Below are 27,201 nucleotides of genomic sequence, written 5' to 3' on the forward strand. Positions count from 1 at the left end.
CTGGAATCCCATGGAGAGCAGATCCTGCAAGGCCCAGCAACTCTGCTCAAGGAGCCAGAACGGGAACTACATTTTTGGAGGTCCTCAGACCTTTGGTCCTGCTTCCTTGGGAAGGATTCACAGGGTTCTGAGAGCAGTTGCCCCAGAGGGCCAAGCTGAGGACGTTCTGTTCTCAGGTATTCATAAGCTTTTGCCAAGACTGTATTTCTTTTACTCCACCCCTAAGTGCTAATCACTGCTAAGTCAGTAACACCTGGTTGCCACAGAGAATTAGATTGTGTCAAAGCCCACACTTGACATTCCTTCTGCAAGGCCCTACCCAGCAGCATTTTAAAACCTTAGTTGCAGTAAACCTTTTGACCCCATTTTTGACTACTTATACTTCTATACATGCCTTTCTCTCTATACTGATGGGATAGTCAATAAATAGAAGAATATTTACTAGGCACTTACTACGGATTTAGCTCTGTACAAAGCATGAGGCTGGGGATCTCGGGGAAGGGGGTTATAAGAAAAGTGAGACATGGCCCTACCCTTGGGGACTTAAAATCTTGCTACACACAAGAATACAACACAGTAGAACCTGAAGTGGTCAAGGTAGGTGGCATAGATATGTCTCACCCAAATGACCTCTCAACTACTTCTGGCAACTCTGAGACATGAATTCAGTAAAACAGGATGACCCAATGTGGCAAATAGACTAACATTTTGCTCACAGAGTCACAGAAAATCAGCGTATCCTTGGTCACTTGGGAACCAAAATGACTACCCCATTTTTAACTCTAACTTTATATTTTCTAATACAGAAATGTAGAAAGACTAGTACGGAGAATATCCTTGAACTTTTCATCAATTTTGCATATTTACTGTATTTCTTTCTATAGATACACATTCTTACCTTCCATTTGATAGTAAGTTGCAGACACCATCCCTAAATACTTCAACATGTATTCTCCTACATCACCCCAACATCAGTATCAATCACTTGGAAGAAATTCAGCACTGATTTACAGTTCATAATCACCTTTCCCAATTGTGCACACAACAATGCCCTCTATAGCTTTTCTCCCTTCTTTAAAATTAAAACATAATCAAGGATTACTCACTGCATTTGGATGTCCTGTCTCTTAAGTCTCTTTTAATCTATAATAGTACCCTACTCCCTTTTTTATGTCAGTCATTCAGGAGAATGACCCACAATTTGGATTTGTCTAATTGTTTCCTCATTTTTGAAGAGTGTAGGTCAGTCATTCAGGAGAATGACCCACAATTTAGATTTGTCTAATTGTTTCCTCATAACTGGATTCAGATTCTATTTGTTTTTTAAATTATTGTGGTAAAATATCTGTACCACAGATTTTACCATTTAATCATGTTTAAGTGTATAATTCGGTGATATTTAGTACATTAATAATATTGTGCAACCATGAACTCACCACTATCTATTTCCAGAATGTTTCCATCATCACAAACAGAAATTCCATATTCATTAAACAATAACTCCCCATTTCCCTTACCCCCAGCTCCTGGCAACCATCATTCTACTTTCTGTGGAATTTGCCTATTCTAGGTACCTCATATAAGTAGAATCATACAATATTTATTGTTTGTTTTTTTTCACTTAACATAATGTTTTCAAGTTTCATTTGTGTTATAGCATGTGTCAGAATTTCCTTCCTTTTTAAGGCTGAATAATATTTTCTTGTATTATAGAACACATTGTGTTTATTCATTTGTTGATGGACACTTGGGTTGTCTCCAACTTTTGACTATTGTGAACACTAGTGTACAAGCACCGCTTTGAGTCCCTGCTTTCAGTTCGTTTGGGTAGATACCTAGGAGTGGAATTGCTGGATCGTATGGTAACTCTATGTTTAACTTTTTGAGGAACCGTCATACTGTTTTCCACAGCAGCTGCGTAATTTTACATTCTCACCAGCTTTCAATACTAATGAGGCGTCCAATTTCTCTATATCCTTGCCAATACTTTTTTCTTTTTTATAATAGTCATCTTAATGGGCAAGAAGTCTTACCTCATTGTGGTTTTCATTTGCATTTCCTTAATGATTAATAATGTTGAGTATCTTTTTATGTGCTTATTGGCCATTTGTATATCTTTTTTGGAGAAATGTCTATTCCCGTTGTTTGTCCATTTTTGAATTGGGTTCTTTGTTTTTTTTGTTGTTGTTTTTCTTTAAGTTATAGGAGTTATTTTTATGTTCTGCATATTAATCCCTTATCAGATGTATGATTTGCAAATATTTTTTTTCATTCTGTGGGTTGTCTTTTCACTCTCTTGATAGTGTCCTTCAATGACAAGTTTTTAATTTTTATGAAGTCTAAATTACCTATTTTTTCTTGTGTTATCTGTCATGTTGGTGTCATATCCAAGAAATCATTGCCAAATCCAATGTCATAAAGATTTTTCCCTTCTGTTTTCTTCTAAGAGTTTTATAGTTTTACCTCTTTTTTTTTTTTTTTTTTTTTTAGTTTTTTTTTTTTTTTTAGTTTTACCTTTTAAGTTTAGATATTTAATCCATTCTGAATTAATTTTTATATATGGTATAAGGTAAAGGTCCAATTTCAGTGGGAATATCCAACTTTTCCAGCACCATTGGTTGAAGAAACTGCCTTTTCCCCATTGACTAGCCTTGACACCCTTGTCAAAAAACAATTATTTCTGGCTAATTGTTTCTGGGCTCTGTATTCCATTGGTCTATATGTCTGCTGTGTTCCATTTTAAGTCTATGGTTTCTTCCAATCTCTTTCTCATTCTTGTACCCACTCCCTCAAAGAGAAGGAGAATGAGGAGTTAAAGTCTTAGAGGCAAAGGAATTTAATGTTGTGATGAAAATTGAAATAGTTGGCAAAATCTCCAAAGGCGGGGCCTTTTGGGGATTGTTAAAGAGGAAGAGTAAATTCAGATTCAGAGTTTAGGGTGAAGGATACTGGTATGAAGATGCAAAGGCAGGAATGCGTCAGCTATCTGGGGACAGTGAGAAGGCCAGTGTGTCCAGATCAGAGGGTGTGTGTGGGAGAGCACTAGTGTCTATGTGGGGTGTGGTAAATTATGTAGGATTTTTAAATAACTCCACAAAGGAATGTGTACTTGATTTAGTAGACAGTAGGACACCTTAAAAGTTCTTAAATAACATGATTAATTTTTTTAAATAGAGGAATGGGGCATTGCTTTAGGTAAGTTGGTGTAGGAGGGGTGTGAGAGATTCTTAGAGAAGAAGAATTGATTCAGCGATTCAGTTTTCATAGGATTTCCCTGGAAAGAAAAGTAGTAGATATTTACCCCGAGTACAACATCAGACTGAGGTGTATTTTGTAACCCTTCTAAATGAAATCCACTGTTAGAAAATGCAGTGGATCTAAGATCCTACGAGATCTTGCCCAAGTTCAAGCCGGCCCACTAACCTTTTGTGTTAATGGCATAAAATTTCCACTTCTGGTTCAGGTTTGCTTTGGCATTCTCCCCAGATTGCCTCACTGTGGGGCCATGTTTCCAAAACTTCCAAGCTACAGGCAGGGCTATAATTTTAGTTTCCTCTTTCTGCAAAAGGTCGAGTTTTTGAAAGCTCTTAGTGGATCAACTGGAATTGGTCTATGTTGAGAAGGAGCATGAAAACTGGGGAACATTGCAGTTGATCTTTAGAGCCTCCTCCCCACTCCTTCCCTCCTCCATTACCCTAGATGCTAAGCCTAGTATTTTCTCTCCATTTAGTGCTTCCCCACAGCAGCTGGAAATTACCTGTGATGCACACATGTGGTTCGGGCTGCTCAGTCCCAGCTGAGCCTTGTCAGCTGATATTTGGTGTGGGGCAGGATGTCACAGGAAAAGAGAGGGTAAGCAGGAGGTGTCCTGTGGGCTGGAACCAGGGGAAATACAAGGACCCCTGTCAACATTCCTGAGCGCAGTGTTGGACAGTGGCATGTGAGGAGCCATTAGGTTGATTCCCCTGTGGTCAGGGGCTGGCTGCATTTTCATCCTCCCTTCCTGGCCTGAACACTCCCAACACTGGAATTTCTTCAGTGGCTACTGTGTTTGGTTTTCAACCAGGACAAACAAAGAAAAGAGATTTGTTTTCCTGTCTGTTCTTGCTGAATGGAATCTCTGATTCTACTTACTGGTTATGCCTTAGACACCCTTGGGCTGGTTAGGATCTTAAACTCTGAACGTATGGGACTCCTAGCTTTACTGAACCCTTTTCCATACTTCATCCTCCCCCTCACCCCCGGCGTCCCTTCAGTCTATGGGTAATTCTGCAGCCAATTCCCAGCTAATATTCCACCCACAAATTGCTATTTCAGTTGAACTTCCCCAAACTTGAGAATCCTTACCAAATATTTTGGGCTTCCTCACAATCTTGTTATCTTCTCATCTGCCTGCCTTTCTGGTATGATTTTGAAGTGGTAAAAAAATCTCTAATTTTAAAAGGCATATGGTAAGCTTGCCCCTAAGCAGTGTTGCAGAAAGCTAGAGTTCTTTCTACCCTATTCGTACCTTATTACAGCCTGCCAGGAATTTCAGATAAAATTTCCTAGAAACCTTTGTGCTTTAGTGGGTTTTGTTTTGTTTTGTTTTCCATGGGGTGAGAAGCAAGAAAAGGGCTTGTGAATCAGAATGATTAAAAATGACACGCACACACAACACAAGGAGAGGCTTTGCACTTCCCATTTTTGATCCAGGGCTCAGGAGGCAGAGGCAACTCCAGGTGAGTGAATTTGCAGATGCCCGTGCATGTCTGGAACATTCCCCAAGGGTCATTAGAGACTGTCCAGTGGGAGTGTGGGGGCCAGCCTTCCGTTTTGGTTTTCTTTCAGAACTTTTGTCCAGAGACCATCCTGTTCTGTTATACACATACCCACTGCCGTCTCCAAATTGCTGGGTTGAGTAGAACAGCACTCGAGTGCCTGGCATTGGGTTAGAAATAGAAAATGAGCTGGCAAGATCCTGGTCCGAAGCGTAGGACAGGGGCTGTTGCTGAGTCCTTCCCCGCAAACCCTTCTGCATTTTGCCTCTCCTTCTTCCCCCCATAGCCCTAGAGCCTCACCCCATCCTCACTCAACCCGTGAAGGCATTTTTAAATGTTTTCAAATATGCCCTTGATTCTTGCACATATTTAAGAAGTAGCTCTTCCCCTCCAGAATGTTAGGCATAAAGTTGACCTCCTTCCTTCTCCCTCACTCACTTGGGTCAGTGGATCAGGCCACGCTGCTGAGCTAGGAGTGTTCAGAAGGGAGCTTGCAGCGAGGTGCCCACAGAAGCCTCTGAGTGAGGGAACCCGCTGGGCTGGGAGGGTTGTGCTCCTTGGGGATGTGCTGTTTGCAGGCTGTATTTAGAAGCAGCATTCCTGCTGGTAGAAAGCAGTGGCCCACTCTGGCTATAATTATGACGAGAAAGTCACTTTCTTTCAGGAACTCTGTTTTCAGGTGTTTACCATTTTCTTTAAAATGAAAAAAAAAAAAAAAAAGAGGCCGTGCAGGCAGGCAGTCCCCAGTGCATTCTCAGTCTCCTGAGGAAGGAACGTGGGGGCAATTTGGTAAAATTTCGCTCTGCTCTCTTGGACTTACCTGAGGACAGGAGCTGAGGTGGGGCCTTAGGGACAGCAGGACTGCTCAGAAGGGAGCTTGCAGCAAGGTGCCCACACCAGCCTCTGAGTGAGGGAACCCAGCAGGGGCTGAAGATTCTCGGTTTCCTCACCTAGACAGTCAGCGAAGTCTTGAGTAGCGTCATTGCATAAATGGACCTGGAAGACAGGATTCCTGGGTGGTGTTCCCACTCCCCCCTTTATCGGACCAACGCTATTTCCATCCAGGTAGCACTGCATAGTGGCCAATGGAGCCAGACCACCTAGGTTCTAATTCCACATTCCTAGTGGTGTGACCTGCTTGCTTGTTGTGTGAACTGGGGCAAGTTCCTGAATAATTGAACCTGCTTTATAGGATTATGGTGAGGATCAAATGAGTTAATGCATGCAAAGTGGGTAAGGTAGGGACTGGTGTATATTATGTAAGTATTACTCTGAGGACTTTTGTTCTTTCATTGTCTGTAAAAGGAGGAAACGCTACTAACTGTTACGCTTGTCACTCTGCACCATGGAGAGGAAGAGCGTCCATTGTGTGCAGAACGCTGTAACATTGAGGAGATGCAGAGGCTTTTACCCTCTGGGAGGGGAGGAGAGACTCCTCAGCAAGATCCTCAGAGAATATGCAAAAAGGAAACAAAATCTGCACCTTGCTTTCCCTTATGGAAAGTGGCACGAAGCAGAGGCCTGACAGAGGCCTGGGGAGCCGTGGGCTTCTCCACCTGGAGCGGCTTATCAGCTCCGCCTGAGGATCAAAGAGAGCTGTAGAGGGAGTCTGCAGGCCTCTATAGGCTTGGCCTTGATCTTGGGGCTGCAGCTCCCTGCCTTCTGATTGGCCTGTCCCTGTGGCCGGTCCTCACGCCTGAGGCCTCCTGTCTGGCACAGGCTGTGAAAGAGGAGCCGGAACACAGATAGGAGTTGACCTTGCCGACTGGGATTTTGGCAGGGGTCTCTCAAGCAGCTGATGGACTCCTGTCATCATGCCCCAAATCTGCCCCAGGGCATTCTGGCTCCACCTCCTGGCCTCACCCCACACTCTGAGCCCAGGCTCTGGGCACAGTGGTGCCATCTTTAGTGTGCTATGGCTGTGCCCACCAAGTTGCCCCTGCCTCTCTTGAACCCCCCAGCCCATTCTAGGCTTTTATACTCAGAATCCTCCTTTCTTTGCTTTATCCATGCAAATCCTTCCCAAATCTGTCAAGATCCTCTTCAATCTCATCTTCTCCATGAAGCTTTCCCTGATTGCCCATCTCACACAACCAGCCTCACTGTCCTAAGTTTCCTAGTTATCTAGTCCATTCATTTGGAAATTTAAAATATACTTAATTATATTTCCCAAAAATATTCAAGCACCTGTTTCATTGCAAGGTGCCAGGGGTGGGTTTTGGGGAATCTATAAAAGTAAAGGACAGAACTGTCTTCTATCAAGAAATTTGAAGTCTAAGGGGATGGCCTGGAAAATTCCCTATTGCCCTATGTTGCTTTTCAGGTCTGATGTTATTATTTAACTCAGTAATAAAATAATAATAATAAATGTGGGGTGCTTGCTCTGTGCCATTACTGTACTAAAAACTTTACACTAGCTATCTGGTCCTTGGTGATACTCCTCTAAGACAATGAATCCTACTTTACAGATAAGGCAACCAAGATGCAGGTTAATATTTCCCAGTGTCATCTAGTGAGAAAGTTTTTGAACCAGGAGGCCTAACTCCATTGTTTATATCTTATCCATGTGCTGTATTTTACTGTGTTTCACCTCTCCTATTCCAATAGAATGAATTCTTTGCAGGCCGGCACCTGTCTCATCCTTCCTCACAGCCCCTGCAGCACTTAGCACATCACTGACTTGTAGGTAGGAGGCATACATAGGTCGTAAGACCTCAATAAATACTCAGGGATGCCGTGGTTAACAGGCCCTAAAGCAGAGAGGAGAAGGATTGTCCAAGGATTCTTAGTTCTGGGGCAATGAAATGCCCCCAAACTTTTTTGGGAAAAGAAAGCAGGAGTCCAGGGCCCAAACACTGCTGTGTCCTGCCACCTTGCTAACCCAGTTCTTTCTCCAGGCCTCCACGTTACCATGGAGGCAGCCAGCTGGTCGTTAGGAAGGCTTCATACGAATATCTCTTTATCCCATGGACATTAAGAACCAGCCCAGATGCCTTAGTGACTTCAGGTTACTGCTTACCAGTACTAGGGAGTCCCACACATGGACTGGAACTGGAAATGTGCTGTCTTGAGGACTGACTCATCCCATCCCCAAATTTACCAGCCTCCAGCCTCCCTCAGGATTTCTCACCATATCTGCCAGAGTGATTATACGTCTGAGAACAGAGAGTACTTCGAACAAGAAAATATCCATCCTCATTCAAGAGGACAGATTCTCTGACGTTTAATTAAAATCTTACGTTGTAGTTATTCACCTATCATGTTGTTTATTCATTGTTTGCCTAGTATAAGAAGTTATGTAAGCACTGAGGGCACACACAAAAACTAGTTTCCTGCCCTCCAGCAGTTTATAATGTAATAAAAGAGATGATTATAGCTCTATACACATCTACAATGTGAGTCATATGATACTGATTATCATATCAACCATTTATTAGTTGCTTACCCTTTCCCTCTGTGCTAATAAGTATTTTCACAGACATTATTTCATTTAATCTTTATAAAAATCTGAATATAATTATCCCCATTTTATATACGATGGAACAAGCTCTGAGAAGTTAGTTTGTAGCAGAGCTATAATTCACACCTAGGTTTGGTGGACCTCAAAGTCTGCTCCTAACAACGACACTGTATTGCTCCCTTGAGAGGTCCAAACAGTGAGTACCAATGAAAACAGAGGTCAAGGTCACTTTAGGCTTAGTTGACCAAAAGTAGCTTGGTGGAAGTCTCCTGTAGAAGTTTCCTCCTCTAAATGATCCTTCCCACTGTGACGACCCAATTTTTTTTTTATTTTTTTTTTACTTTTTCTCCAACCTTGCCTCCACAGAACTACCAAATTAATCTTCCCAAGATACAGCTATGATCATCATGAACTCCTCCGCTCAGAAACCTTCAGGGTTTCCTCTCAAAATCCTAAACTACTATTAATCCTGACATTCAAGGACCTCCACTGGCCAAGTCCATCCTGGATTTCCAGCCTTCTCTTTTTCTACTCCCCTTCCCTGTGTTCTTGTCAAACAGAACTACAGTTGTCCCTTGAACAGCATGGGGGTGAGGGGCACTGGCCTCCCACATAGTCAAAAATTCATGTATAAGTTTTTACTCCCCCAAAACTTAACTACTGATAGCTTATTGTTGACCTTACCAATAACGTAAACAGTTGATTAAGACATATTTTGTATGTTATATGTGTTATATATACTGTATTCTTATAATAAAATAAGCTAGAGAAAAAATATTAAGAAAATTATAAGGAAGAAAAAATACAGTTATAGTCTGTATGTATTTATTTTTTAAAAATCTGCATATAAGTGGACTCCGCAGTTCAAACTGGGTTGTTCAAGGGTCAATTGTATTAGCTCTTCACATATAGGCTCCCCATTACTGCTTCCAAGTCTCTTTTCATTTCATTCCTTCCACTTAGAATGCCTTTTCCTCGTCTTTGTCTCTCCAATCCTTACCCATCCTTCAATGTCCCACTTAAATGTCACATGCTATGTGACAGTTACCAAGCTAGGGCAAATATATATTTTATATATATGTACATGTGTATGTATATATATTTTTACCTTGTATTGTGGTTTATTTATGCATCTTATTTGCTCCACTAGGCAGCAAGCTTTTGAAAGCAGAATTCAAATCGCATGCATTCTTATATTTTCTCATGTCCTAGTACGTCTTTATGTTCCCCCATATCCTCCATATCCTAGTATGCTAACCTAATTAGAGCTCTGTAAATACTTATTGGATAAAGTAATTTTAAAAATTAAAGAATAATGTTAATAACCAATGTTACCCCAATAAATTTAATTAAAATAAATAAATAAATAAAAATAAAAGAAAGAATGGCATTAAACTCACCAAATAAATAAATAAATAAAGTCAAATAATAAAATAATTAGGTGGAATGATTTGAACATGTAGGGCCCACCCCTGCCAATCTTCCTTCGAAGTGCTCATACCCTCACGCAACCTATAAAGATACCTAGACAACTATAGGTTTCAGGTCTTAGAATGCTGAGATAGAATTGAACCCAGTAGGATAAGATTATAGAGAAACAATGAAACATTTGCATAGTACATTGTAGAGGAAAAGGATGGAACACAGAGTTCAGGGTGGGGATAGAGGAAGGGCTGTAATAGCAATGAATTTCATTCTTGAACTATTGCCCAATATCCTGGTATTTGGGGAATTTACTTCCTTTGCCTGGTACAAACTGTGGCTCCCTGGCCAAGCCTGGCAGCCTGAATTCTCACTGGTGGACCTGTTGGTTTTCCCCTGAGCCCCTCCAGACCTACTGCCCTCTCAGTCATCCCAGGGCACATGTTAGATGGAAACTAAGTGTAAGGATGGATGCTCTTGGATCAGCTGAGCTTGGGATCAAGTTGATAAATAACCACTGGGCTTTTAGATTCAGAGCGATGTTTTGTGTGGATGGGAACAACCTCCCCGACTTTGGCTTATTCATTCAGGGACTCACAGAACTGAGCAGGCTAAGCAGGTTGCCTCAGCAGGCGGATGAGCCCTAGGAAAAGATATCTTCACACAGGATCTGCAGGTAAAGGAGACCTGCCCCAGTGGGTAGGTGGGAGGAAGGGTGGAAGCTGGGAGATCCTTCGCGGGGACATGAGCAGCTTTCCATTTCAAGGACTACCGGTCTGCAGATCCACAGTTCCTAGGATGGAAACATGAAAATAGGACTGTTGAGAGGGACTCATCACTCTTCAGTGGACTCTGTTCCTAAGCCCCTGTTTCGGTTCCCTTCACCTTACACCAGCTTCCCAGAGAACCTAGCCTTGAGGTGGTCAACTTTTCTGATGCTCCACCTTAGAGCATGCAGCCTTTTTCTGATCCAGTATTCAAAATCTAAGAAGCCTACACTGGCAGTTGGGTAAGAGGACAGTTAGAGGTCCCATTAAAAGTCCTATGGGACTTTTAGAGCTTAAATCTATGAAAAGCTAATAGAAGGTAATTTAAAAATTATTGAAATCAACCCATACAACATCAGCATTTCCTAACCTGGAGCCTATGATTCTCCAAGGAGGTCCGTGGTGAGTTCAAGTGGTGATGAACCTCCTGAAATTATGTGTTGAATTATACATGTATGTATGTGTAGGTATGGCTGCATTTTTTCTGGAACAGGGTCCATAACCTTTATCAGATTCTTAAAGGGGCTGTGACCTCCCGAAAAGTTAAACAAAACAAAATGCCGCATGTTTCTAGAGGATAAAGGTGGGAACTGAGTGTCAGGGGAATTTGGAGGACATTCCAGCTCCTCCCACTTCCCATGTGTTGCAAACATGTGTGCAGTGGGAAACAATGACAAATACAGGGAAGGGACAGGTCACTTTTTAAAAAAGACCTCCAAACTGATATAGAATCCTGATATAGATTTCCCATATTTTCTTACAAAAGTTGTCTTCCTCTCCTTAAGTAACACTACGCTTTCTTACCTGTCCCTCTTCCTTCCATTTTGTCTTCACTGCTACAGGAGAATCTATTCTAGTAGATGCTATTTGTTCAAGGAGATTGAGGCAAAACGGGAAGGGGTGCTTGTTTGTCAGGCTGGAATGAGGAGCCGTGGTCCAGGAAACATTGAGTACGTCCTTTATCTGATCCAGTAGGAACCAACATTTTCAAGCTTGTGCTTCTTTAAAACTTCAAAAACGCCGTTGGATTCCTCCAAGGGATTGTAATTATACTTTTAGTATCTATGAATAAACAAATTCATGATGGTAAAAAGCTACAGTGCCTTCCATAATATTTTAATATGTATTTTTAAAAGTTCTGCAGCATCTCTGTGTGTTTGAAAACTAGCTCAGCACCTACGTGTGAGACAAATTATTGATTTGGTTTGTAGGCAGTGTTTGGTTTGCATGGATCCAAGGACCCCAATGCTGTAATTATGACCTTCTCCCCTTCCCACAAAGTGGGATGCACTGGTCTAATTTAAGCTCTTCACTTTATAGATGAGGAAACCGTGGTCCAGAAAAATGAAACTCCTAGTGAGGTGGGGTGGAGCCATTCCAGAACTCAGGTCTCCTAATTACCTCCTGGGCTTTTCGCAGAATGCCCAGTTAACTGTAGAATATTCTTAGGGCTTCCAATCTCCCATTGGCCCTGGAACTGACTCCTCTCCCACACCCATACCCACACTTCCCACACTCTCCCTTCACTGAGAGGTCTCCAAAGGGCCCCAGAGGGAAGAAATGACTCTTTAGGGTTTTCCATATCTGGGAAACAATCAGACAAGAGAGTCAACTGCAAGACCAGGCCTTGGCAACAAACTGGTAGCTATAACAGTGGCTACCATGGGCTGAGGGTGCCAGCCATGGGTTATGCCCCACCCCATTTAGTTCTTTCTTTTTTTTTTTTTTTTTTTTTTCCATTTAGTTCTTTCAACAACCCTGTGAGTTAAGTATTACTATTATCATCTTCATTTCACAGATGAGGACACTGGAGCTTAGAGAAGTGAATGAAAATGGCACAGAGTTACTAAATCCTTGGAGATAGGATTCAAAGCCAAGTCTACATTGAGACCCTGCGATGGTAACCACCATGCTATACAAGGCTGATGAGGCTAGGACTCTCGAGTTCTCATGAGGACTAAATTATTTTGCTACCTCTTTACTCAAGGAATCATTCTAAACCCAGACAGAGCGTACCAGTAATATGTAAGCCCCTCTCTTCCAGGACACCGAAAGTATCTTTGCCACAACTTCCCGTGACCCAGGTGGGCTCCACAGATGATGATGCTCGACCCTTGAGGGCAGAAGCTCTTATTCTTTACACTTCTGATTCTAGCGCACAGCCTGTGTACGGCGGAGGTTGGAAAGGTTGAGATCCCGTGCTCATTTCTACCTCTGCCCAAGCTGTTTCCCATCCTAAAACGCTCCCTCTATAATTCATCCTCTAACTAAAGAGTATAGGCCTATGGTAGGTAAAGATTTTCCTACTCTATGAAACCCTTTCAGAACTACATGAATTCACACATTGTTTTCATTCCTTCTGGATCATTTTCTCTTTGGACTTAAACACAGCTTCTGCCTTTTGACTTCTGTGTGAAAGTCATACCCCCACCATGCTCCTTGAAAAGCAGGGGCCAAATGTATTCTGTAACCCCAGCCCCAAGTACACAGCTTGGGGCTGTACATACCATGCACTGGTAATAAACACTTCCTGAATTATATCCGATGGTCCTTAGAACAAATTCCCTCCCTCCTGGACCATTCATTCTGGCTATGGTTTCCCTCCAAAGAAACTGATGGCCTCCCACTCCTTCCACGATTCCCCAGGAGGCTCATGAGCTTTGAAAGTGCTGGGGTTTGTTTTTGCTGCCTTGTCAGATAGAAGCCTGACCTTTCTGAGAATCTTTTGTCTGTGGCGCCATGTGGCTCTGCCCGGAAGACGTTAAGTCCAGTTTTTCTGTACCTGAGCAGAGCTCTCCTAGAGCCCTCAGAGACCATTCAAGGCTTTGACAGCTCAGTCTTTTAAAACCACCTGAGTGCAGGCAGTGGGTTAAAGGCAAGATACAGAGGAAAGTGTGTGTGTGCAGTGTTTTTCAACACCCTTGTCACTTTCTCAAGGGCTCTTGTTAACCAAGGGTGTTTGCCTTTTGCTACCCTGGGAGGCCGAGAGCCTCTTTTCTCTTCAGACTGAGACAGAACGTCTGGGGTAAGAGGCAATTCAGCTCCTGATCTAACACCACTGTCTCCTCAGAACACAGAGATCTGGCATTGTGACTGAGCAGGCCCTCCAGCCACAGTGTTATCCAAGTGACCTTAACTGGGTCACCCTAGATTGCTAACTGAAGCCTGCTGGGAGACTCGAGCAAGACACGTGTCTCTCTGAACCTCAGCTGCTTCGTCTGTAAAATGGAGGTGTGGGCATTGATCACTAAGCCCCTTCCTGCACTCACGTTGTACAGCCCTAAAATAGCACTGCCTTTCAGGACTTCCCCCACCTGTACCCCAACCCTGCCCCTGAACCCCACAGGATTTTAACTCACTGTAGGCAACGCTGAACCTTGGCGTTGGCCAGCTAGGAGTCAGGATGGTCCTATTGAAAGAACGGGGTTGCTGCCATCCAGCACCCTAGAAAACTGCAGAAGGGGACAGGGGGCCTTTTATGTCGTTTGACATGAAATCAATAAATCAGATTCTCCCATAGTTACCTTTGGAAAATGCTTTATCCATTTCCAATTACCAGAGTACTATTATCCACTGAATAATTTTAATAACAATAATAATATCTGAAATTTTTACCTGTTCTTTACAGATTATAAAATGGTTTTACGTCTGCTGTCTCATTTTTAAATCCTCATGAAAATCCCATGTAGAAGACAGAGATTATTATTCCGATTTTGCAGAACAGATAAAAATGGAACATTTTACCTAAGTTGCTCAACCAGAATGATAAAGATGAGAATGAATGTACTATGTGCTAAATAGAAACCATGGGAACCCAGAAGCCAGGAGCAAATGCATACCTTTTAAGCTTGCTTTCTTTACCATGAGAGAACGCAGCATGAGCATTGAAGGAGCAGCTCAGTAATATGTGCATCATATGCAAAGAACACGTAAACTTGGTTCTGGAGTTCCTCGACCAAGAGCTTGTTGGTGTTTTGCAACGGGACCCGGCAGTGCTTGTTCCATGCCTTCGCCAAGCAAGAGGCAGAGAAAGTGGAGGAGATTGTGAGGGAAGAGCATATTGGGCCATCTCTAGCCCACTTTGTTGTTTCTCCTGATAATTTTTGTGTGGGGTGGGGGAGAGAGTGGAAAGGGAGGTAGGGATCTCTGGCTAGTCAAGGCCTTGGAAAAGAGGAGAAAGTACGCTATGTTTGGTCCCTTCCCCTTCTTTTTTTCACCCCACAGCATTTGCACGGAGCTAGGCAAGATAAGAGAACCTTCTTGAGATCAGAGTTTCTTTCATGAAGCCCGGGACCTCCCACTTGGGAATGGCAGTGATGAAAGCCTGCAGCGGGAGGGAGAGGGTCAGGCTGCAGTCTCTCCCCATCCCAGGTCTGATTCATGGAGGCCATGCCCTGCCATGGCTTCAGGATCCCTGCCTGAAAGTGGCAAAGTATAATTCTTCTCTCTAGAAAGGAAAAAACCGAAAACGGTGGCCAAGTTACACTATATCACCACCCTTAGACTGGGCAAAGGAGAATGAGGTGATCCTTGAGGTGAAGCAAGAATTTTCTACCCACAGCAAATTCGTGTCTGGAGAGGTAAATCAGGTGAACTGCAGGCACCTCTTCTGTAACTTTATGTACTGTCCCCTGGGCCCAGTCAGAAAGTACAGCCATCCTGAGTCAGGAAAGGCACTGGGTGAGGCAGGAAAAGCTATTTGTTTTGGCTCTCCAAGGAAGACTTGCTCTGAATCCATAGGGTGACTACAGGGCTATCATCTACAACATTTCTTAGAAAAGAAAACCACTTTGATCGCACTTAGCAAAGGCCAAGCACTTCAAACAAATTGTCTTGCTTAATCCTCACAACATCTCTGTAAAAGAGGAACTATTCTGAACCTCATTTACAGAGAGGTGAAGGTCAAGTTCACATAGCTAGTAGGTGGAAGATCCAGGACTCTTGCTCAGGGTGGGAGACCCCAGAGCCTGCACTCCTGACCTGGGCACAGTACCGCCTCCCTGTGGGAGCTGGGTGTGGACAGAGGTTTCTGGGCATGAGACCTTTGAACGGTAATGAGCAGAGAAAGTGCCCAGAGTGCCAGGTGAAGGCCCAGGCTTTGGGGTAACTTCAGATCACTTGCCTGGAAAGGGAGGAGCCCTTTCCTAGGTAGAGGGCCCTGGCCCCACTGCCCCATGGTAGTTGCCCAAACTCTGTGGCTAAACAAAGAGAGCTGAGGTGAGGAAATCAAAACATCCTGGGGAACAAGCGGGAATGAACAAAGAGCAGAGAACACGCGACACCATGGGCCCTGGGGGGCCCGAGAAACCAGGGCACCCTGAGAGCCTGGCTGCAGGCTGTGGCCAGAGCTGCCACACTTGGCAGTGTGAACCTCTGCCTGCAATAACCTCCGTGGAGAGTTCGGGGAACCATGAGAACAGCACAGGGACCAGACCGGTCCTTTTATTCCAAGGAGCTCCAGAGCTTCACAGACACCCCTTAATTACAAGCCCAGGAAGAAAGGGGAGGTGAATTGTGTGCTGGCCAGGACACTGACCTCAGCTGCTATTGTGAAGACAGGTCTGGGAGGCAGAAGGCAGGCTCGGGCTGTGAAAAAGAAGTCCGGGAAGACTTTGGAAGAACACTGTGCTCTGACTGCCACACTTTCCTCCCCATCGTCTTTCTTCTGACGTCCTCTTAGCAAGTTCCAGGCTTCACCACAACAACCTGGCTTAGATTAGGGGACCAAGGACAACACTCTTTTCATGAAATGCAGGCAATTCTAGCATTGCAAGTGCCAGAGAATCACAGCATTTATTTTGGAAGGTGAGTGCCCAGGGATTTTTAATCCTTTATTGGCATAACTAGAGATTCTTGTCTCTGGAATTAGGTCACATAAAAGGCTGCTGTGCGGAAGGGAGTTCCCTTTTGCACAAATCTTAAAGGTATGAGCAAGGAGAGCACTGTGCAGTTTCCTCACACCATTCAGTAGTTTAGCTTCCGATGTGTAAATTGGTGGATAGACCATTTCATAGCCACGAAGTCCCTATTCTTGGCATCTTGGCCTCCTTCCTATTTAGAGGGGCGAGGGGGTGTTCCTGGTGAAACCTGTAACACTGTCATTGCTGTCTCCCTGAGACCAGAGCAATGACACTTTTCACTGTAAGGAAGCGAACACCCACACAAATGATTTTCTGGCATTCCATTCCTGAAAACTCTGCTGTCACCACCCAAGGATCCAGACACATATCCTCCCAAGACCAAGCCCCTGAACCTACACACATTCCTTTCTCTTTAGGACACTCTGTAATTAATAAGCAGAACGCAAGAAAGCTTGAGGTATAAACATGGAGGTATTAGTAGGTCCAGATTTGTAGGTTCAGAGTCTGGTTACTCAGGGCAGGTTGACACAATTAGTCCCAACGGCCAGGTTACTATCGTTGCCTTTGTTTCTTCTTTCCTCCTCTTGCTTCCAGTCCTGGACAAACGCAAGTCTGCTCCTATAGTCTTCCTCTCTGTAGGACTTGGTCTTAAATCCAGGCCAGGCAACCATTCAGAATAGCAGCGTGATCCATACGCAGAAATCTTTTCCTTACGCAGAAATCTCCTTGAACCAAGCCTTTACCTTCCTGAGATCTTCCTCTGCCCCAACAAATTCTCACGAGATTTTTCTAACCAATTTACCTCTAGCCCATTAAAAGTACTCCTTTCTATAGCCCATCACTTGAGATAAAATCCCCTGTGATATACACCCTGACTCTCAGAGAGTATTCCTCACTTTTCTCTTCAGCCTCTCCTCCCACATGCTTCCAACATCAACACCACATCTCTGCCAATTAAAGGGGTCTTCTCCTGCCTGTCAGTGGACCATGCAAAGGGTATAGGATGTCATGTGCTCATCGATGGGGTGAGTCTCCGTGTAGCCCTCTGTCACATCCCATGGTATGTGCTGTGCTAGCAGAATGACCAAATGCTTCCAGAGAACTGAGAAAGAGGGATAAATTTAGCCTATGGGGCTGAATGAAGAAGGCTTCCCGGTTGAGCTGGGCTTTGAAGGGAAGTAGAATTTCTTCAAGTAGAGAAAAGAACAGGAAGCAGGTGTAGCCTTTGCAAGGGCTAAGTCAGTCCTTTTTAAAAAATTATGCTCCTTTTGATAAATATAAAATATTCCCATTTATCACTCGGGCCCCGAGATTCTGATGTATTAGGGGTTGGTGCAAAAGTAATTGCAGGTTTTGCAATTATTTTAACCTTTTAAACAGCAATTACTTTTGTACCAACATAATCTCTTCTTAGTGGGCCTGCATTTGTCCTTTGAGAATCACTCATTTATCAGAAGTGAGAGATAACGATAGTGAGGGTGACAAAAAAATGTATACACATTTTAAAAAAGGGAAAAACTGTAATACTCAATATATACCGATAACAGGGGTGGCCGGATGGCTCAGTTGGTTGGCGCGCGAGCTCTTAACAACAGGGTTGCCAGTTTAATTCCCGCATGGGATGGTGGGCTGTGCCCCCAGGAACTAGGTTGAAAACGACGACTGGAGTTGGAGCTGATGGGTCCTAGAAAAACACACTGTTCCCCAATATTCCCCAATAAAAATTAAAAACAAAACAAAAAAAAACAAAAAAAAACACAAAACAAAACAAAAAAAAAATATATATATATGTATGTATACTGATAACAAAAGATGAATACAAGTCATGTTTGACTTCTGCAATTACAAGACGTCCTCAAAGGGGTCACCATCAGCATAATTTTAATACAGTTTTTTCCTTTCTTAAAATGTGTATACATTTTTTGGCACCCTCTATAGACTATTATTTCTATATTTCTATTTTAGAGCTTGCTATAGAGATCTATTACAATAATCTCTATTATAGAGATTATAGCTCTATATTTCTATGTCTATATTTCTATTCCACAGTGAAATCAGAGAGGCTCCTCTCGCCCTACCCTTCACACACACCTTTTACACATTCACATAACTTCTCACCCTTGATTCTTCAGAGAGAACATGGAAGTGTGGAACCTACCTGCGTCCCTACTTGACCTCTGTGAGTAGTATCAGGGATGTGAACTTATGTGCTAAATGGAAGAGGTCAAGACCTCAGGTTTAGGTCCTTCAAGCTCAGGACTACGGCCTCCCCAAGCAAGCAGCTTCCTTGTCTTTGCACAACAGCTGTTTGTTTTTCATAGGGCACTGACCATGCATGTCACCCTCTGGTGAAGACATAGTCCTACCCTCAGGCTCTGGGAACCTGAGCTAGAATGACACTCAGCTCTGGGTCCAAACTTAGCTCAAAAAGCTGGCAGGCTGACTTCTGAGGTGTGGGCCCTGTGTTTCCTTCTCTGAGGAAAAAATGATCTAACTAGATCATTTGTCTGAAGAAGGAAGCACTCAAGCGGAGTAACCAAGATGCCTTCGTTGAGGATAGGAGAGAGAGGTCCAGGCAGTAAAGAATGCCTAGGCATGGAGGAGGGCACTTGGGAAACCAGGTGGAGGCAGAGCTGGAGGGAGGACAGGTCCCAGAAGGAGGAAGTGAGAGGGCTTGTCTGTGAGAAGAGTGCCACCTGCTGAGCCTCCTGCAGGCACCACAGGGCACACCCCTCCCCCCACCAGTCCCCTGGGTCTCACAGCACAGCACAGACTGACCCAAATCAAGACCTGTCAAGCAAGTGCCCATGGAGAAGTCTGGGAAGTAAAGGCAAAAATAATGGAAAAGGCCAATCGTCAGGAAGCAATATGGCATCATGTAAAAGACACAGGGTTTCAAGCTAGACCAGCTGGATTCCTGTCCTTGTATTCCCACTATTAATAGTTGTAGGTCTTGAGCAAGTTGTGTTACCTGTGTTGTGTGCTTGATCTTTCTTCACCTCACCTTCCTCTCCTGGAAAATGGGTTCTTGTAGGGTTTAAATGAAACATAGCAGCTGGAACGTGCCATGTACAGTGCCTGGCACACAGTGGAGGGACACTTGTTACTTCTTTAAAATACACAGTAAGATATAGAATTATCCAGAAAAGAAAAAAAAAGATCATGTTGCATTTTTCCTAGGAGCCACAGAAAGACAGGCTTGACATAACTGCCAGGGAGTTCATTCAGCTATTGCTGCTGCTGCGTCAGAGCCACCTTTAGCATCAGGCCAGCCAGGGATGCAGGGAAGAGGAGTGAGCCTGGGGTCCAGGGCAAGGGTTTCAGTCCAGGCTCCGCCATGGAACTGTGTGGCTTTGGGCCCATCACTAAACCTCCATGCTCACACTTTGCTTGATGCCTTTGTCCCTTTCACCCGATTCTGTGACTCCATGAGACCTGTTTAGCATCTCTTGGAAAACCCATGGATTGATCTGCTAGCCAATCAACCAGGTGATCAATCTATCTGTTCATTTAGTTCACCTCGGATCCTTCCATCGCTGCAAAGATGAAAGGACCTAGTGTGCCAGGGGATGGCCTGCAGAGGCCGGGATTCCCTGGCTTGCAAGGGTACCCAAATCTCCACAGGGATTGGGAGAGACTTAGGCACTTTTGCTGACAGGTGACAGAAATGAACCTAAAGTATCTAAGACCAAAAGGGGGGATTTATTGTAAGGTGTCAAGTTTTCCTCCAGGAGCCATGTGCAGAGTGATCATGGAGGCCATACAAAGGCCTAGAACCAAAAAGCAGGAAACCCATATCAACCCAGGCAGCTTCTGTCACTCTGCCTCTCCAGGGATGCCTGGCCTCTCATCTCTGCTTCTTCCTGTGCATCTAGGTGCATGTAATCAGCAGAGGTTGGATAACAACAGTGAATCTCATTTGCAAATTCATAGGAGAGTGAATCTGACTGGTTGGCCCTCCTTGGATGGGATGCCCACCTTTAGTCCATTCAGACACAAACACATGAGCCAGCCATGCATAGACCACTATGACAATCTCTTAAATATAATATCTCTAGGCTACCTCCTGGGTGAATAGAGCGGGGGAATCTTGGAGAAGGGGAGGTTGTAACTGCCCTGACACACCAAAGGGTTGGGTTAGTTAGGATACAAGTTTGGCTGTTCCAGCAAGACCCAAAATAACAAAGGCTTGGATGAGATGGAAGTTCATTTCTCTCCTGTGTATAACAGTCTGAGTGTTGCTCTCTAGTGTTAGGGACCCAGGCTCCTTCTAGCTTGTTGCTGTGCTCCTAGGATGTTTGGCTTATGCACATGGTTGGAGAAGGCTCACTGCAGTGTCCACATTCCAACCAAGGAAAGAGGGAGTAAGGAGGGCGTTCCTTTTAAGGGGGCAATCGTCCTTGCGAACTTCTCAATAACCAGAACTTTGCCATGTGGACATTCTGCAAGAGAGACTGGGAAGGGTTCACGTTATCGAGGTGGTCGTGCCACCGGTCAAAAGTCCTACAACACCTCAAGAAGGTCAAATAGGTGTTGGAGGATGACCTCCTACAATGAGCAATAGTGGCCTTGGTTCCTGGAAACTCACAAAAGTTTTCATCTCTCCTGACTCTAGCCTTGGGAGGAGGTTATTGCCAAGAAAGAGACAAGCCTAGGAATTGCATCATAATGGAGAAGTTTAGGAAGATGTGACCAGAAGGAGTTTAGACTAAATGATTTCTAAAATCCTTCTGCACTCTTAACACCACTTCAAGGAAGGCGTGAGGAAGATGTGCCTCTTCCCCTATCCCAACTTAGAGCACAGGAAAGGAAGTTCTTGGGACAGATTGCAGAAGTGAGTTTATAACACAGAGTTCTTTAAAGGACAGATTTTCAGTGCTGCGGTTCTCACAGGCCTAGCTCAGCTCCACTCAACATGAGGGAGTTGAAATCATTTCCTTCAGGTGCTAGACACAGTTATGTTCCTGCCTAGCAACACCATCATGCAGGGCAGAGTAGCTCAGAGCAGCTAATCCACCAATAAAGCTGTGTTGAGCACCTACTGTGTGCAAGGCTCTGTGCTGGCTGCCGTACCAACACCCATAGTGCTAGAGGTGTGTCTAACAGACAATTGTGTTCACTGACCCCTTCCTCTCAACCACCAGTGATCTTATCTTTAGCTGGTCTTCCTGTTCACCAGTAATTACTTGATGGGGCAAGAGGCTTCAGTTCAGAGTCAGCTGATAGCATAATGAGTCACAAACACATATGGAGCTGCGGCTTTGCTGACGGTGCTTTCACCACCTCAGCTGTGGGCTTGGGGCAAGAAAGGAGGGTTGCCAGAAGGGGCTGCTTTCCAGTCACTCAACAGCACTGATTGTGTGTTTCAGGGATCCAGCACTCTGTGTGTGTGTGTGTGTGTGTGTGTGTGTGTGTGTGTGTGTGTGTGTGTCTCAGCTTGTCGGGATGGGGCAAGGTAGAAAGGTAGTACAAAATGACTGTGGGAAGTTAGGAACTCAAAGTGGCCTTTGTCATTTTTAGTCACCGTGATGTCAAGATGAGGTAGGAGAGTCGGGAGCAGAAAGAGCCCTGGGCCAGGAGTCAACCTGGGGTCACACTCTGGCTACAACTGAACCAAGAGAATTTCTGTGTTCAAACATCATTTTCCCCATTGTAAAAAACAGGGATAATAACTGACTTGATCAACTCCAAAGGATTTGAGACATGAAAGGAACTGGACCGTGAGCCTGGCGATGATGGCAAGGTCTCCGCGCCCCTTCAGCACCTGCGTGGCACTTGTGCACATAGTAGTAACTCTGCAGTGAGGACTTTCAAACTGAATCACTGAAACAACCTGGTGTGCTTTACACGTAAGGAAACTGAAACCCAAGGACGGACAGTGACTTGCCTCGGGTCACACAGGCTACCTGGGCAGATGAAGCCTGGAAAGCACACAGCATCTGACACCTGCATTCAATCAGCATTAGTATCCTTCCTAAGTGGCAGCACCAGGAGTAGAATCACTTAACTCTGATGTCTTTTTTTTTTTTAATTAGTTTCAGGTGCACAAGACAAAGCAAAACTTAGACGTTTATCATTTATATCCCTCACACTGTGTGAACTCCCCTCCCCCCATCCACTATCCCTCTGTACATTCCCCAAATTAATTTTCAAACCCCCAACTCTGACACCTCTGCTCTGGCCCCTCACCATATTGCCTCTGAGTTATCAAGCTAAAATCAGATAGCTTGTTAAGGCTACAATAGGGTTAATTTGCAGGAGAGCTGTTGCTGACACCTTGTCTACCAAGGGCACCTGTGCCTGTGATTTAAATACAATGGTTAAAGAACAGGGGCTCTGGAGCCAGACTGCCACTTACTCGCTATGTGACCTCATGTAGTCTCTTTATGCTTCAGTTTTCTCATCTGCAAAATGGGGATTGAAATTTTATTTAACCTCACAGGTTGTTGTGAGGATTAAACAAGTTAAAATAAAGTGCTCAGAAAAGTGCCTGGTACATAGTAAGCACATTATTAGGTATTTGCTGCTATTCAAGGTTAATGTTAGGCTTTTCTTGCTGTGGAGACGGCTGCAGAGTTGGTAATTACAATTGGCCTTCACAAGGACAGCCATCTGATGATGGTGGAGTTTGTCAATTCTGAATAGGATGAGATTTTTATAGGTGGTTTAAAGGACTGGGGACTCCACTGTGTAAATTCCTGGAGGGCTGGGGTGCTTCTCTAGTAAAGATTCTCAGGGATTGAGTATAGTGCCATACAACTAGGGGACAATTAGAAAGCGATGACCAACAACTCCTGGGAGCTATAGACCTGGCATAACCATCCTCTATCCACAACACACTGAGGGCTGAGAGGGACACAGCTTTCTACAAGCACATCTCCTTTTTCTTTTAAAATCTTTAAAATCCCAGCTTCTATTTAAATTTCCTCAGCATTGGACAGTCCACAGAACCCCCACCCCCACACCCCAAGCACAAAGAAGGTGGCTGTATGCCAAAGGACTGGAGTCAGGAAAAGTGTGTGAGAGGCAACCGTGCTCCTGCCAAGAGTGGGATGCGGTTTCCTACCCCTACCCCTACACTGGATCCCCCACCCTCCTCTCATCTCATTCCCATCCCCCTTCCACCCCCACTCCTATGGGCCACAGGTTTCTGCCTGAAAAAGCAATTAGGAGCTGCTCACTCTGGATATTTACTCCTGACCTACTTCCTGAGTGCTGGGGCAGAATGCTTGCTCTGCTGAGAAAGGTAGCATTAGCTCAGCATTCTCCCAGCCAAGCGTCATCCCGGATGCTTAGTGTCTGTCACTCACTCACAGCCAATTGCCACACCTGAGAGATGGTTTTTCTTAATGGTTTCCCATGTCAACACCTGGGCTGACTAACCTGACAGGTTCCGGGGGTAGAGCTGAAACCTGTTTCCTGGTATGTGTGCTTTCTGCCTTTTCTGCTGTGGGCCTGTTTTTGTAATTTGGCTCAGAGCCAAATTACAGACCAGTTGCCATGGTCCCAGGAACTCTCCCTGAGATTGTCATTCCAAAATTTTCCTAGTTTCTCCATCATCATCATTGTCCACAGAATACCTTACAGAATACTTACTATGTGGCCAGGTAGTTTACAGATTATCTTTAATAGGCCTGGTACCCAACCTTGGCAAAGTAGATATCTTAGGACTGCTCCTCAGATTTTAGGTGCATATAAATCACCTGGGAATCTTGTTAAAATGCAGATTCTTTTGAGTAGGTCTGGGGGAGGCCTGAGAGTCTGCATTTCTATAAGCTTCCAGGTGATACTGATGCTGCTGCTTCTAACTCCTTGAGTAGCAATGGTATCAGGAGGAAACTTTTGGTTGCAAGTGACTGAAACCCAATGTGAACTAGTTAAGACGAGGAATTTATTACAAGGACATCGGTTCCCTCAGAAAACAAATGCAGGATTAAAAATGGGCCTCAGGCAGAGTTGAAGTCAAGGAGAACTCTCTTTGTCTCCTGACTCTGCTCTCTTCTTGCACTTACCTCATTGCTTCATTCTTCCTCTGTCCCTTCTTTCCTTCCTTTGCCCTCTGTGCTGCTTAGTGCCAAGGCAATTTACTCACAGTCCTGTGGATTCCGTGTCTTCTTCTTCCTCAATATACTCCTTTATCTTGATTATGTATGTGTGTATCTTCCAATAACTTCCTAAGAAAGTAAACAAAGGAAGTAAAATTTTTGCTTACTAATATAACTGAATATGTCTTTGCACTTGATTGATAGTTTGTCCAGCTATAGAATTCTAGCTCCCAGAGTGGCTATTGTGATATCCAATGTCATTTTTCTCTAGTCTTTGTACCTCATGTCTGAAAGCTTTTAGATTCTCTTCTCTGACCTCTCGTGTTCTGGAAGTTCAGTGATGTGCCTTGGGATAGGTCTTTCCTCATTTATTACACTGGGTACTTGCTGAGTCCTTTTGACCTGGAAACTTATGTCCTTCTGTTCTAGAAAAAAAAAGTATTATTATTTATTTAATTATTCATTCCCCCTCTTTTCATTGTTCAATCTATCTGGAGCTCCAGTTATTAGCATGTTGGATCTCCTGCCCTGTTCCTTTAATCTTCTCATCTTCTGCATCTAATTTTCCATCACTTTTTTTACTTTTTGTGAGATTTTTAGAAACTTCTTTTTCTAACTTTTCAAGTTGAATTTTAAATATTTATATTTATATTTCATATTTTTAATTTCCAAGAGTTCTCGTTTTTCATTCTCTGAATATTCCTTTTTTAATAGGATATGATTCTTATTTCATTGATGTAATAGTTTCTCTTCTGTCTCCAGGACATTATTATTCTTTTCCTTTTTTGGGCTTTTCTTCTCTCTACCTTTTTTCTCTTTTCTCTGTGTTTCTTATTTCTTTATTTTGGTCTTTGTCTTTCATGTAGGTTTTCTATTTATATTAGTGAGGCACTAAGCAGTTGAATGGAAAGAGAACTAGGTAGTGATGGACAGAAGACATCTTCATTGCACCCTTTTGAATCTTTTGAATTCTGAGCCATTTTAGTATAAAGCCTGTTCAAACACAAAATAAAACATTTTAAAGTTTATTTTAAGCTTTATGTGCATGGGGATAGCTTGTCCATTGGAAAACTTCTCTGTAGAGCTATAGAGATGGGATATCAAGCAGCTTTTTCTCTGAGGGGAATTTTAAACGTCCGTGTTTAAAAGTTTCCTCTCTGGACTATTAGATCTTTTCTGATAAGAATCTTCTAGATTCCTGTCTGGGGATAGGTGTTGGGGGAGGGGAGAAGCCTAACTGCCAGTTTTCTTGAATAAGAGTGGGAGGAAGGCTGGATATCTTACCTACTGTTCAGAATCCAGATTTTCAGCCTGGTGCGTCAACCTTCTCCCAACTATAGACATACTTCATTTAACTACATTTCACTTTATTGCGCTTTGCATATACCGCATGTTTTTCACAAATTGAAAGTTTGTGGTAACCCTGCGTCAAGCAAGTCTATCAGTGCCATTTTTCCAACAGCATTTGCTCACTTCGTGTCTCTGTGTCACATTTTGATAACTCTCAAGTATTTCAAACTTTTTTTTTATTATTATATTGGTTATGGTGATCTGTGATCAGTGATCTTTGATGTTACTATTGTAATTGTTTTGGGGTGCCACAAACCACACCCATATAAAACAGCGAACATGTGTGTTCTCACTGCTACACCAATTGGTGGTCCCCTGTCTCTCTCCCCCTCCTTGGGCTCCACTATTCCCTGAGACAACAATATGGAAGTTAGGCCAATTAATAATCCTACAATGAAGGTATCCGATGGACATTTGTCTCATTAGGGAGACCACCTCAGGGATGATGTAGATGCCTGATCTCTGCACTGTACACCTGAAGCTAAAGCTGAACAATAATGAATGTCAGCTACATTCATATAAATATATATATTTACAAGAAGGGAGTACAACATTAGGAATAGAGACAGTGGAAATGTAATGGCTGTATGCGATGTCAGAGGGGTAGTAGTTGGGGGGAGGGAGGTTATCACTATGTGAGGGGTATAAATGATAAATGTCTAACTATTACATTGTTTTATACACCTGAAAATAATAAAAATAATACTAATCCTACAATGGCCTCCAAGTGTTCAAGTGAAAGGAAGAGTTGCATGTCTCTCACTTTCAATAAAAAACTAGACATGATTAAACTTAGGAAGAAAAGTGAAAAGCCAAGATAGGCCAAAAGCCAGACATCTTGCACCAAAGAGTTAGCCAAGTTGTGAATGCAAAGGGGAAGTTCTTGAAGTAAATTAAAAGTGCTACTCCAGTGAAAAAGCAAAACAGCCTTATTGCTGACATAGAGAAAGTTTTAGTGGTTTGGAGAGAAGATCAAACCAGCCACAACATTCCCTTAATCCAAAACCTAATCCAGAGGAAGGCCCTAACTCTCTTCAATTCTATGAAGGTTGAGAGGTGAGGAAACTACAGAAAAAAAGTTTGAAACTAGCAGTCTGGTTCATGAGGTTTAAGGAAAGAAGCCATCTCCATAACATAACAGTGCAAGCTGATGCAGCAAGTGCTAATGGAGAAGCTGCAGCAAGTTATCCAGGAGATCCAGCGAAGATAATGATGAAGGTGGCTACACTACACAACAGATTTTCATTGTAGATGAAACAGCCTTATATTGGAAGAAGATGTATCTCGGACTTTTGTGGCTAGAGAGAAGTCAATGCCTGGCTTCAAAGCTTCAAAGCAAGGCTGACTCTCTTGTTAGGGGCTAATGCTGGTGACTTTAAGTTGAAGGTGATACTCTTTCACCATTCCAAGGGCCCTTAAGAATTATGCTAAATTTACTCTGCCTGTGCTCTATAAATGGAACAACAAGGTCAGAATGATAGCATATCTGTTTGTCACATAGTTTACTGAATATTTTAAGCCCACTGTTGAGACCCA

At 43.5% G+C, this 27,201-nt stretch overlaps 1 protein-coding gene and 1 long non-coding RNA gene across 2 annotated transcripts in view; one reads left to right on the plus strand and one right to left on the minus strand.

The window, feature by feature from the left end:
- NINJ2 (ninjurin 2) overlaps positions 1-27,201 on the plus strand; it is an 84,244-nt gene that overhangs the window by 16,640 nt on the left and 40,403 nt on the right. The gene's annotated exons all lie outside the window — the stretch shown is intronic.
- Positions 2,596-27,201, minus strand: part of LOC109434424 (uncharacterized) — a 28,330-nt gene continuing 3,724 nt past the window's right edge. Inside the window, exons 3-8 of the long non-coding RNA XR_012493814.1 lie at positions 24,596-24,740; positions 24,283-24,444; positions 11,214-11,471; positions 10,241-10,435; positions 5,199-5,756; positions 2,596-4,920 (exon numbers count right to left, since the gene is read on the minus strand). This is a non-coding gene — a long non-coding RNA (uncharacterized LOC109434424). The remainder of the gene's footprint in view (positions 4,921-5,198; positions 5,757-10,240; positions 10,436-11,213; positions 11,472-24,282; positions 24,445-24,595; positions 24,741-27,201) is intronic.

This window comes from Rhinolophus sinicus, linkage group LG02 (genome assembly GCF_036562045.2).
Source record: "Rhinolophus sinicus isolate RSC01 linkage group LG02, ASM3656204v1, whole genome shotgun sequence".
Taxonomy (NCBI): domain Eukaryota; kingdom Metazoa; phylum Chordata; class Mammalia; order Chiroptera; family Rhinolophidae; genus Rhinolophus; species Rhinolophus sinicus.